The following is a 14,587-nucleotide window of genomic DNA, read 5'->3' on the forward strand; positions in this document are numbered from 1 at the left end:
CACTGGATTTTCAGCTTGCACACCACAAATGCATTGGAGACCTTATACCAGCATATCCTGCCCTTGGCGCTGTCACTGGGACTCTGCAGTGAGTGTGTATGACACAAGTTCTCCACAAGGCAGGACACCAGCATTGTGAGAAATCCAATAAACTGGCTTGAGTCTTTTTAAAATTAATTATTTATTTCAGTTAAATGTGTTTTAAATAAATATCTGTACAATCTTATTTAAAATACTTTGAGAGTTTCTAAACATCTCTGAGCATCAGAGAGACATTGGAAGAAACATAGAAACATAGAAAATAGGTGGAGTAGGCCATTCGGCCCTTCGAGCCTGCACCGCCATTCATTACGATCATGGCTGATCATCCAACTCAAAACCCTGTACCTGCCTTCTCTCCATACCCCCGATCCCTTTAGCCACAAGGGCCTCATCTAACTCTCTCTTAAATATGGCTAATGAACTGGCCTCAACTGTTTACTGTGGCAGAGAATTCCACAGATTCACCACTCTCTGTGTGAAGAAGTTTTTCCTCATCTCGGTCCTAAAAGGCTTCCCCTTTATCCTCAAACCGTGACCCCTCATTCTGGAATTCCCCAACATCGGGAACAATCTTCCTGCATCTAGCCTGTCCAATCCCTTTAGAATTTTATACGTTTCAATCAGATCCCCCCTCAATCTTCTAAATTCCAGAGAGTATAAGCCTAGTCAATCCAGCCTTTCATCATATGAAAGTCCTGCCATCCCAGGAATCAATCTGGTGAACCTTCTTTGTACTCCCTCTATGGCAAGGATGTCTTTCCTCAGATAAGGGGACCAAAACTGCACACAATACTCCAGGTGTGGTCTCACCAAGGCTTTGTACAACTGCAGTAGAACCTCCCTGCTCCTGTACTCGAATCCTCTCGCTATAAATGCCAGCATACCATCCGCCTTTTTCACCGCCTGCTGTACCTGCATGCCCACTTTCAATGACTGGTGTACAATGACACCCAGGTCTCGTTACACCTCCCCTTTTCCTAATCGGCCACCATTAAGATAATCATCTGTTTTCCTGTTCTTGCCACCAGAGTGGATAACCTCACATTTATCCAAATTAAATATCATCTGCCATGAATTTGCCCACTCACTTAACTTATCCAAGTCACCCTGCATCCTCTTAGCATCCTCCTCACAGCTAACACTGCCGCCCAGCTTCGTGTCATCCGCAAACTTGGAGATGCTGCATTTAGTTCCCTCATCTAAGTCATTAATATATATTGTAAACAACTGGGGTCCCAGCACTGAGCCTTGCGGTACCCCACTAGTCACTGCCTGCCATTCTGAAAAGGCCCCGTTTATTCCCACTCTTTGCTTCCTGTCTGCCAACCAATTCTCTATCCACATCAATACCATACCCCCAATACCGTGTGCTTTAAGCTTGCACACTAATCTCCTGTGTGGGACCTTGTCAAAAGCCTTTTGAAAATCCAAATATACCACATCCACTGGTTCTCCCCTATCCACTCTACTAGTTACATCCTCAAAAAATTCTATAAGGTTCGTCAGACATGATTTTCCTTTCACAAATCCATGCTGACTTTGTCTGATGATTTCACCGCTTTCCAAATGTGCTGTTATCACATCTTTGATAACTGACTCCAGCATTTTCCCCACCACCGATGTCAGGCTCACCGGTCTGAGGCAGCAAACTCTCCAAGGATATTTGGGTATCTGGGTCCCAGAGCCTCATGTTCCAGCACCTGAAGCCTAGTTTCTGGCAGGGCAGGACAGGGCAGCTGGCAGGGCAGGACAGGGCAGCTGAAGCAGTAGGTTCTGAGCTCTGTTTGAACCACAGGACAGCAAACAGTTCATGCGACTGCCCAAGCAAGTCATGGGCTGGATCATGCACCATCTGATCCATTTTTGACAGTGGGAGCTATTTGGCCACAAATTGACTTCCACACTGCCCTGCATTGCAGCAATAATGGACAAGTGGCTGTGACTACATTAGGATAGGAAAGGTCTGGAGGGATATGGGCCAAATCCAGGCAAATGGGACTAGCTTAGATGGGAATCTTGATTGGCATAGGCTGATGGGACTAGTCCCATGACGTACGACTTCAGGAGGATGAACTGAGGTAGCAAAAGGTGGGAGGTACAGTGTATTGAAATTCCAGCCTCTCTACCAGTGACTCACTGCCATGAGGAGGAGTCACGGGGAAAGATGCTGCTTGCCAACTGAACACAGCCCTGATGAATTCATCAGGCATTCCACTATCTGATTAGAAACTCTCCTCCTCCACAGAGGATTTAGCTCCTTCTCAATGACCCAGCCCCTCCACAGCAGGGCAGCCAGCCTCTCTCACTAATTCTTCATCACGTACCTGGTTCAGAGGTTTACTTTATAGATTCATTCCTTTCCTGAAATGCCGCAGATGGCAATGGTGGAATTTATCGATTACCCTTGAGACAGTGGGTGCGTGACCCCTCTGGTGATAAGGTTTTGATAGCACTGTTCTGGAGGGAACTCCCAAGTGTCGACCCAGTGAAAATGAAGAATTATGTGGGACTTGTAGAGGGGAAGCTGCTAGTTAGTGGTGGTGGTCCCACTGTTGACTTGACCTGCAGGTGGATCCAGACACATTAAACTCCTCTGAAGGACGATGGAACATTTTCCAAATAATGCAAGTTGTTTATCATAACACTGTAAAATTTTAATAGGCTAGCACTCTTGGTCAGATTGTCCAAGTAATTGGATGTTCATTATTAAAATTACAACAAACTTCTATTTCACTTTTACAGTAGTTGGAATATTTTTTAACAAACCTGGAGAGTTTAAAGAGAGCCGGCTGTATCGATGTGCTTTGGATCTCATGTTCCTGACTATTATTATTCCAGACTGTGGCCCCTCCATTCCGGATACACACACTGCTCACATTCGGAATCCTGGCTCACCTTAAAACAGTTCAGCCACCATCCTGCCTTCTGGGCTGATGATCGAGTCAGATGCCAGACCATCAGGGTTACTGAACAACTGGATGCCGGATTAACAGAGTCATTAACAGAGGATTAGCTCCGTTTAGCTGCCTTGTAATGATGCAATTTAACTCCGCGCTTTAGGCCAAAGGGAAACGATTCACAGGGCAGTAAAGTGCACCAGAAAGAAAGACCCTTCCTTTGTCAACAATGCATTCGTCCGAGTGGAGGGAATTCACTCATTTTCCTAATGTCGTTGTTGAGGGAACCCGGGGGCAATGTTGAGGGTCCCTATTCCTCCTGGACGCTGAATCCTCCCAGACAGATTTCTAGTTAGGTTAGTTCCTGGGGAAATCGGATTGCTAGCTGCCACAGTATTACAGACGGTAGAGCCACTGTTTCACAGTGTCAGACCTCACAGTTCAGTCCTAGGGTGCTGCCCGCATGTCCTCCCGATGACTGTGGGGTTTCCCCAGGTACTCCGCTTTCCTCTCATATCCCAGAGACACGCTGGTTGGTGGGTTAGTTAACTTACTTATTGAGATCCAATGCACAACAGGCTTTTTTGCCTCTTCAAGCTGTACCACCCAGCAATTCCCCCAGTTTAATCCTAGCCTAATCACAGGACAAGTTACAATTGACCAGTTAACCTACCAACTGATAGGTCTTTGGTCTGTGGGACGAAACGCGAGCACTCAGAAGAAACCCACGGGGAGAACATACAAACTCCTTACAGGCAGGAATTGAACCGGGGTTACTGGTACTGCAAAGCGTTGTGCTAACCACCACACTATGTGTAGAATCTAGGGGTAGTTGATGAGGATGTGGGCAGAATAGAATGGGACTGACATAGGATTAGTGCAAATGGTTGCTTGAAGGTCAGCACAGTCTCAATGGGCCGAAGAGCCCATGTCCTATCTGTATCTCTCCATGACTGTGAGAGCTCTGATCAAAAGACTGGAGAACAAATGGCCTAGCAGTCTTAGCAAGATTGAGCTGGCACGAAGTAAGAGAAAAGCATAGTGCAAATCTCTGACCACATAGCAACAAATAAACTTAAAAACAAACAGTAAAACCATTTATTTTAAATGTTTCCAGCCTCTGAAAATTTGGCACTATTCTTATTGGCAGTGCAAGAGTCGATTGTCCTGGGGAGATGCTAGCTCTCCAGCCGAGAGCCGTGTTGTAGCAATATGACCTCTTTCAGGGTGGGGGTCTGTGGTTGCCACACTAAGGGGTACACTTTATGTACGCAGCCAACATAATCAAAGACCCCACGCATCCATCTCTCTTCTCCCCCCACCCCACAATCGTGTAGAGGATACACAACCCTGAAAACATACACCATTGGGATCATGAACAGCTTATACCCTGCTGTCATAAGATGAGTACAATAAGATGAACTTCTGGCCTTGCACTTATTGTCTGCCTACATTGCGCTTTCTGTAACTGTAACACTATATCTTGCATTCTGTTATTGTTTCACCTTGTACTACCTCAACACACTTGTAATGAAATGATATGATTTGTATGAACAGTACACCAAAGCTTTTCACTGTACCTTTCTACGTGTGCCAATAATAAACCAATATTAATAATAATAATGTTACTGATGAGTGAATGTTTGATCTGTACTTGTTCAGGATAATAAAGGTAATGATTGCTGCGTCGGTGACCAGTTACTCAGAAGACTAAAGAAATTCGACCTTCATTTTTTTAAAAGCAGATGAACCAAAGAAAGCATTCTATCTAGATACAGTCACAGCTTGGTATAGCAATTGCTCTACCAAAGATTGCAAGAAATTGCTGAGAGTTGTGGACACAGCCCATTTCCAACACAAAAACCAGCCTCCCCTCCCTTGACTCTGCCTACACTTCCCACTGCCTTGGGAAAGTACCCAACATAATCAATGACCCTTACACTCCAATCATTCCTTCTTCAAACACTTAAATTTGGACAGAAGATCAAAAAGCTTGAGAACACATGTCGAGGACAGCTTCTATATCACTCATCACATTCTTGAATGGATCTCTGGTATACCAGAGATGAACTCCTGACCTCCAAACCTACCTTGTCATGGTCCTTGCATTTGATTTATCTACCTACACTTTTCTTGGTATATTCTGCATTGCTTTGTTTTTTCTTCCTCATTGTAATTATGTATGGAATGACCTGTATGGATGGCACAAAAGGACAGAAGTTTTTCACAGCATCTCGGTACATGTGACAATAATAAACTAACAACCAAGTTGGTTTTACCTTGCCCTTCCTGAACTATTCACCAATCCTGCATCTTCACCGGAGCAAGGCTTATGCAAGCTACAAAACGAATTGAAGTGCTTTTGAAAAGCCACAAGGAGCACAGTGGCACAGCAGGTCGAGCTGCCGCCTCACCCCTTCAGCATCCACTTCGGGCAATGCATTAGTCCACATGACCTTCCACATTCGTTTCCCCCAGCAACTCCAGTTCCCTTCCACATCCCAAAGGCACAATGGTAGGCTAACAGACTGTTGAAAATGGCTCTTAGTGGAAGTTAATGGCAAAAAAACAAAAACCCAAGAGGAATTGATGGACTTCTGAAAATGAGTGGCAGGAGAAGGAAAATAAGGACGGAGATGGGATATGTGGGTTGATGTCCTCAAAGCTGGCAAGATCCAGTGTGTTCCCTGGGTTTAATCAGACATTAAACCACAGTCCCATCTGACCTCTCAAGCAAATAAAGTATTACAGGATTGTTAGAGCAGAAAAGGAGGCCATTCAGACCATGCTCTTAGTAAGAATAATCCTGTAAACCCTTTTCTTTTGAATGCTACAAATGAACCTGCCTCCTTCACTCTAGCACTGAGCTCCAGACCCCAACTATATGGTACTGTATGTATCTTCATGTTGAGCTCCTATTGCTAGCTACCTTGATTCTGTGGTTCTTGTTTCTTGACCCCCTTACTAACAGGGATAGTTACTGTCTGTATCCTTCGTGATTTTAAACACCACATCACCCGCTCCTCCACTCTAAGGAGGAGCCAGCTTCTTCAGTCTATCCCTCACTCCTGGAATCATCTTGGTAAACCTCATTGCCATTGTTTCCTGAGCAGCTAACCCTTCCTTGAAGCGCAATACCCAGAATCGGATTGGAAGAGGATTGAAAACAGCGACAGAAGGTTCTAAACTCAGCCAACTCCATCAAGGGCACTGGCCTCCTCAGCATTGTGGAAACGTTCAAAAGGCAATTCCTCAAAAAAAGAGATGACACCCATTATTAAAGACACCAGTCACCCAAGACACACTCTCAATATTTTAAAAACTGCTTCTTCCTTTCCACCAGGTTTCTGAATGAACAATGAACTCATGAACACTACCTCACTACTTTTTGCTCTCTTTTTGCACTACTAATATAATTTTTAAAATATGCATATATTTCTTATTGTAATTTATAGATTTTTTATGTATTCCACTGTACAGTTGCCACAATGCAACAAGTTTCACAACATACAGTTTGCCAGTAACATGAAACCCGATTATGATTCAGAACTGGACACAATATAGGGGTAGAGGCCAAACAAGTGTTTCATAAAGGTTCATTGTGATTCCCCTTATTCTTGTACTTTGCGTTTCAGCAAGGTCCTAGATCCCGTGCACTCACTGTACCTGCTCTGCACCACTTCACATTTCTCTGCATTAAATTCCATTTGCCATCTTTCGTCACAACTCCTCCAGCCTGTTTCTATGTCCTTAAGTGTACAGCTCACTACACCTCCCAGCACCGATTTACCTGCAGATATGCATGTTGTTCTCTGCACACCCGTCCAAATTCAGAAGACCTCAAAGGAGCCTGATAAAAGTTAATAAAATTATGAAAGAGATTGGACTAGACAGCCGGCATGATTCACCTAAGTTCTAAATGTCTAATACAAGTATGCATTCTCTTAAAGTGAGAGGGTGAAAAGTTCAATAGGAGATGTGCAGGGCAATTTATTTTAAAAGCAGTGATGGGTGCCTGTATTAAGCTGCCAGGGACATTGGTAAAGGCAGAAACAACATAGGTTCTTAGCCAGGCCCATGGATATATAGAGAATGGCGGGAAAGGAATCACATGCAGATAGAAGGAATTGGATGTCATTTGCTTAATTAGTTCAACACAATATTGTGGGCAGAAGGGCCTCTCCCAGGGTATTATACTGTTCTATTTTCTAAAAACATACAATACAGATATGAAAATGTTGGAAACAGCCAGGAGAATGGAATTCCATTACACTGTTCCATTGTTGATAACTGCAAGAAAATGAATTTCAAGGTAGTGTTCGGTAACATATATACTGTAGTATATACGTTGATACTAAATTTTCTTTGAGTTTTTGAATTCAGCTTTAAATGTAAGCACAATGTGAATACAGTGTTTACACTTCAAAACATGAGGACACAAACTAAGCATCACACAGGATGGTAGATACTTCGTCCACTGGCTGGAAGTGTCTTGGGAAATTCGGCATCCATTCCAGCAGCTCGGAATGCCTGACTCAGTGGGGAGAAGGCACGCTCCTAAATCTGAAGGTTGCCTCTTCAAGCCTCACTGTAAATAATTGAATTCAAAATCATAACCTCAAAATGTTGTCTACTATTTATATATTTGCAACAATGGAACACAATCAAACCAAATGTATTTGTCTTTAAAGAAAGTGTAGCATTTTATGGTCATGATTAATGAATAATCTCTGGATAATTGTTGTTATAGAAACATGACCTCCAAAAGTTCTTCATACTCAATTGAATAGATTGGAATTTTAGTCAGTATTGTAATGTTGGAAACGCAGCAGCCAATTTTTGCACAGTAAGCTCACACAAGGTGCTAAAAAAACAATTAATCTCCTTCTTTGACATTGGTTGACGGATTATTGTTGGCCATTCTCAGAAAAAAAACTTCCCATTTTCAGTTTTGCAAGAGTACCAAGAGATTTTTCATGCTGATCTCAGGGAATAGATGGTGAACTTAAATTAATGTTCCAGCTAAAGTGCACCAAACCATTGTTTTAAAAACTCCCTTAGATGTGTGAGTTGTTCCCAATACTACGTTGAAGTGCCAGTATAGTTAACATGTTTAAAGCATTTGCTTTGAAATTATTTTGCACTTTTGTCTCAAGCAAGATGTTAGATTTTAATCTGATGTGACACAGGGAAATGTACACACTAACATGGATTGTGACCAGAGGAGTGTCGTCCAATCTTACTCAAAACAATCACTGACACTGTTTATTCAAGTCAGGTTCAAGTTTATTGTCATCTGACTGTACATATACACAGCCAAACAAAACAGAGTTCCTCCAGACCACAGTGCAGCCACACAGCATACATCACATACAGCACGTAAACCAAAATCTTATGCTATAAATAAGTTAATAAAGAATACTTCAGAGTGCTTGTAGAAAAGCTCAGCACAGGTAAACAGTAAACAGCTCGCTGGCCCAGTGACGAGAGCTCAGTGGCAGGTTCATTAATGTCACAGCCTGAGGGAAGAAGCTGTTACCCAGTCTTGCAGTCCTAGTCCTTCTATACCTCCCTCATGATGGTTGTGAATCAAAGAGATTGTAGGAAGTGTTGTAGCAATGCTTCCTTCAGACCCTCCTCCTGCAATGCTCCTGGAAAATGTCACAAATAGGGGAAAGAAAATGCCGATGATCCTCTTGGTGGTTTTTACTGTCCGCTGTAGTGTCGGCAGTCCAATGCCTTGCAGTTTGCATACCACACAGTGATGCAGTCAGACAGGACACTTCTGATGGTGCTCCTGTAGAAAGTTGTTAGAGTTGGGGAGGGAGACTTGATCACCTCAGTCTCCTGAGAAAGTATAGATGCTGCTGTGCCGTCTTGACTGGTGAGGAGTTGTTGTGGGTCCATATTAGATCATCCATTATCTGCACACCAAGGAACTTTGTGCTCTTCACTCTCTCCACAGCAGAGCCATTGATGTGTAATAGAGAGTGGTCGACCTGTGCCTTCCTGAAGTCCACAAGTCATCTCTTTTGTCCACGTTGAGACACAGGTTGCTCTTGCACCACTTGACAAGCCTCTCTACCTCCTCTCTGTATGCCGACTCATCATTGTTGCTGATGAGGCCAAGCACTGTCGTATCATCAGCTAACTTGATGAAGCGGTTTCAGCTGAATGAGGCGGTGCAGTTGTGAGTCAACAGCATGAACAGCGTTGGGCTGAGCACACAACCCTGGGGGCACCAGTGATCAGCGTGGTGGAGCTTGAGATGTTGTTGCCAACTCAAACTGACTGCGGTCTTTCCATCAAGAAGTCCAAGGTCCAGTTACAAAGAGGGCTGTTGAGTCCCAACGAGGAGAATTTACCCACCAGCCTCTGAGGGATGATCATGTTAAATGCCGAGCTGAAATCAATGAACAACATCCTGGCATACGAGGCGTTGTTCTCTCAGTGGGACAGGATGGAGTGGAGATCTGAGGCTAAGGCAGCATCAGTGGGCCATTTGAGCAGCAGAGAAATTGGAAAGTGTCCAATGCAGCAGGAAGGTAAGATGTTATGCACTCCATAACCAACTGCTCAAAGCACTTCATGGTTGTTGAAGTAATCATTTAGGCCAGTTACCATCGCTCACTTGGGCACTGGTATGATGGTGGCTGTCTTGAAGCCTGTGGGGTCGGTGGACTGTTTCAGCCAGTTGTTAAAGATGACATTAAGACTACTGTGAACTGGGCTGCACAATCCCTCAGCACCTGACCAGGTATATTGTACGGCTCTGCTGTTTTGTGGCAGTTTATCCTGGCTAGGGTCCCCCTCACCTTGGCTGCGGCTAGATAGGGTGCCTGTTCCTCTGGAAGAAAGGGGACTTTCCTCGATGTCACATCATTCAATTGGTCAAATCGTTCAGAAAACACATTCACCCTTGTCAGGAAGGGATGTGTCACTGTCATCGACGCACAGGGTGGACTTACAATCAGTTATGGTTTACATACCTTGTCACATGCGCTGTGTATTCTGGGTTGAAAAAGAATTGCACAAATATGTAATTGAATTTTATGAATGGGATTTGATTCACCCTCTTCTCCTCGTCACGTACCATCAGAAAGTGGAAGAGCAATACAACACAGATGCAGGTAGGCCCTTCGGCCCAAGTTCATGCCAACAACGATGCCTACCAAAATTCCTGCACTCAGCTCAGATCCCACCAGGCCCCTCCACATCGAATCACAGATAGAGTGAAGTACTTAACGAATGGCAACCCAATCACTCTAATTTAGAAGACAATTTGAAGAAAGAATTTGCACTCATTCACGCAAACACGAGGAAATCTGCAGATGCTGGAATTTCAAGCAACACACATCAAAGTTGCTGGTGAACACAGCAGGCCAGGCAGCATCTATTGGAAGAGGTACAGTCGACGTTTCGGGCCGAGACCCTTTGTAAGGACTAACTGAAGGAAGAGTTAGTAAGAGATTTGAAAGTGGGAGGGGGAGGGGGAGATCCGAAATGATAGCAGAAGACAGGAGGGAGAGGGATGGAGCCAAGAGCTGGACAGTTGATTGGCAAAAGGGATATGAGAGGATCATGGGACAGGAGGCCTAGGGATAAAGAAAAGGGGGGGGAGGGACTCACAGGTGAGGCGACACTTCACCTGTGAGCCGGCCGGGGTGATATACTGCGTCCGGTGCTCCCAACGTGGCCTTGTATATATTGGCGAGATCCGACGCAGACTGGGAGATCGTTTCGCTGAACACCTACGCTCTGTTCGCCAGAGAAAGCAGGATCTCCCAGTGGCCACACATTTTAATTCCACATCCCATTCTGATATGTCTATCCACAGCCTCCTCTACTGTAAAGATGAAGCCACACTCAGGTTGGAAGAAAAACACCCTATATTCCATCTGGGTAGCCTCCAACGTGATGGCATGAACATTGACTTCTCAAACTTCCATTAATGCCCCACCTCCCCCTTGTACCCTATCCGTTATTTATTTATATACACATTCTTTCTCTCACTCTCCTTTTTCTCCCTCTGTCCCTCTCACTATACCCCTTGCCCATCCCCTTGTCTTTCTCCTTAGGCCTCCTGTCCCAAGATCCTCTCATATCCCCTTTTGCCAATCACCTGTCCAGCTCTTGGCTCCATCCCTCCCCCTCCTGTCTTCTATCATTTTGGATCTCCCCCTCCCGCTCCCACTTTCAAATCTCTTACTAGCTCTTCCTTCAGTTAGTCCTGACGAAGGGTCTCGGCCCGAAACGTCGACTGTACCTCTTCCTAGAGATGCTGCCTGGCCTGCTGCGTTCACCAGCAACTTTGATGTGTGTTGCTTGCACTCATCCAGTTGTCTTTCATTATCTTAATACATCCGAAGACATTCTACAGCCAATAATGTTTAACCACTGTTACAGTGTAGAAAAATGGGCCGGGTTCAACTGAGAAGTTTTTTTGCATAACAAAAACAAGTTCCCTTCCATTAGTTATGCTCAAATCAAGACCAGGCACATCACAACAACAACAAAAAACCGTTTGTCAGAGCTTGACCAGTCAATCCATGCTCATGGTTCAAATAACCATTCCAGTGAGACTGCCATTGGTTGGGGTCAACTATGGATGCTGCATCTCAGCAGTCTACATGATATGTAAACCAAGGCAGTACGATATGAGGAGCAAGCTGTTGAAGCTACCATTGTAGTACACAGAACCATTCGAGTATACATCAGAGTAGTGCTCAGTTTTAGCTGCTGAGAACAAGATATTTGGACTCTAGGAAGTCCAGCTTCTGGAGAATGAACTGTTACCTCCAATGGCCAAAGATATTCCCTCAAACCAAGCAACAGGGGAGCAAATTAAATAATTAAGCATGCCTGGGGATAAAGAAAGTACAGATAGATATTACCCAATCCTTGCAGATAGCTCACAATTCTCTAGGGCCTAGGCTATACAAGCCTCCATCTCCTGCTCCCATTGTTCACCAGCCCACATCCCTTTAAAGACAAGGGTCAACACATGACCATGAGATCATCCACCTTCAACCAATCAGAGCTGTCTTTACCTCTTTTACCCATATATGGACTTGTACCCATTCTGATTCTCCTTGAGGTCCTCGACAGACAATTTTAATCTCTCAGGTGGGAGTAACAGTACAGTGATTGCAAGCACAGGCACTCATCAAATGAAATTTTTAGAAGCAGTGTTTATATTTAACCGATGAGGAAAGAGGTGTTGATTATGAGGATTAAACAAAACAATGTTCCTTCCTTCCATCCTTTATAAATCAGAGCTCAAGTGAGCTGTTACAACACGTGTCCCCACACACACTGGTCCTCACACACCCATCATCCTGCACTCACCAACCGATGCAAGAATCGACTTCATTTCTTTTTGCTCGAATTGCGTTCTTCCTTGCAAGAATTGTGTATATACAATATTGAGTTTATGTTTTTTTTGTGAATGCTGATGATAAAATGCAACGTGCCATCGATGCTGCTCAAGTAGGCTTTACATTGCACCTGTGCCTACATGCACTTGCGTGTATGGCAATAGTCATAGTCATACTCATACTTTATTGATCCCGGGGGAAATTGGATTTTCATTACAGTTGCTCCATAAATAATAAATAGTAAAAAACCATAAATAGTTAAATAGTAATATGTAAATTATGCCAGGAAATAAGTCCAGGACCAACCTATTGGCTCAGGGTGTCTGACCCTCCAAGGGAGGAGTTGTAAAGTTTGATGGCCACAGGCAGGAATGACTTCCTATGACGCTCTGTGTTGCATCTCGGTGGAATGAGTCTCTGGCTGAATGTACTCCTGTGCCCAACCATTACATTATGTAGTGGATGGGAGACATTGTCCAAGATGGCATGCAACTTAGACAGCATCCTCTTTTCAGACACCACTGTGAGAGAGTCCAGTTCCATCCCCACAACATCACTGGCCTTCTGAATGAGTTTGTTGATTCTGTTGGTGTCTGCTACCCTCAGCCTGCTGCCCCAGCACACAACAGCAAACATGATAGCATTGGCCACCACAGACTCATAGAACATCCTCAGCATCGTCCGGCAGATGTTAAAGGACCTCGGTCTCCTCAGGAAATAGAGACGGCTCTGACCCTTCCTGTTAAACCTGACCTTGACCCTCTAATGCTTTGAAGACATCCCTCCTGCAAGACTTCCATTTTAAACAGTGCTTGATGGATCCACTGCCTCCCAGTTTCAGAGATATGGGTTCAATCCTCACCTTGGGATATATGGAGTTTGCAAGTTCTCCCTATGGCCAAGAGTGCTTCCCCTTGGGGCTCCGGGTTACTCCCACATCCCGAAGTTGTGCGTAATTGTTGGTTAATTGACAGCTGTAAACGACCCTTTGAATGAAGGTGAGGGGTAGAATCTGGGACATTGATGGGAATATGAGGAGGATGAATGTAAAAAGGTGGATGAAGGCCAGTGAAGAGTTTGTTTTGTGCTGTAGCTCTCTATTGCAACCCCATCCTTATATTCAGATCATTCTGCCTCTTCCCCATCTCATTCCTTAATTCCATATTGTCTCCTGTGATCTCCACACTTCTTTCTCCAAAACTAGCCTCTTGCTCAACTCTTCATCTTGTCTGTCCTGCAGTGGCGGCAGCCTGAGCCCAAGCTCTGGAAATTCTTCCTTAAACCTCTCACGTCCATTGAAAAGTTTCAATAGGGCTTTTTAACAGCTTCAGGATGATCCAATTGTCGACAGCCGAACACCTGTTTGTATGTCTGAATGGATGACACCCTTGTGGATGATATCAAACTTGGAGGTGTGGTTGATAGAGTAGGCTATAGCAGGATTTAGACCAACTGTAAAAGTGGGTCAAGCAATGACAGTTGGAATCTAGCCAGGACTTTACAGTGAATGACAGGGCTCTGAGGAGTGTTGGAGAACAGGGAGACCTAGGGGTACAAGTTTATAGTTCTCTGCAAGTGGTGACATACTGTAGGCGGGCTCTAAAGATGTACAGCACATCTGTCTTCATCAGGCAGGGCATTAAGTACATCACCTTATAGCTGTACAAGATGCTGGTGAGAGGGCATCAGGAATATGGTATACAGTTCTGGTTGCCTAGCATAGAAGGATGGCCTAAGAGGGCACAGAAAAGACTCACGCTGTGTTTCTGGGACTGAATTGTTTGATTTATAAGGAGATACTGGATAGGCTGGGATTGTTTTCCCTGGAGTGGATGAACCAACAGGTGGACTTTACAGAAGTTTATAAAATCATTTGGATGGGTTGTCATAGTCTTTTCCCCAGAGAATGGAAAGCCAAAACCAGAGGGGGTAGGTTTAAAGAGAGATAGAATTAAAGGGGACCCGAGGGAAAAGTCTCTCACACAAAGAATGAGGACATGGAACCACCTCCCAGAGGAAATGGTAGAGGCAGGGGCCATTACCTGGATAGGAAAGGTTTTGAGGAATATGGGCAAAATAAAAGGTAAATGGGACTAGCTCAGGAAAACGCTTTGGTCAGTTTGGACGAGTTATTGAAGGACCTGTTTCCATGCTGTATGTATCTAACCTTTTACATGATGTGTGCTCCATTGACAAGACCAGCATTTATTTCCCATCCCTAATTGTCCCAAAACTGAATGGCTTGTTGCGCCTTGTCAGAGTTAGACACAT

Source organism: Mobula birostris, chromosome 4, assembly GCF_030028105.1.
Source record: "Mobula birostris isolate sMobBir1 chromosome 4, sMobBir1.hap1, whole genome shotgun sequence".
In the NCBI taxonomy this organism is placed as follows: Eukaryota; Metazoa; Chordata; class Chondrichthyes; order Myliobatiformes; family Myliobatidae; genus Mobula; species Mobula birostris.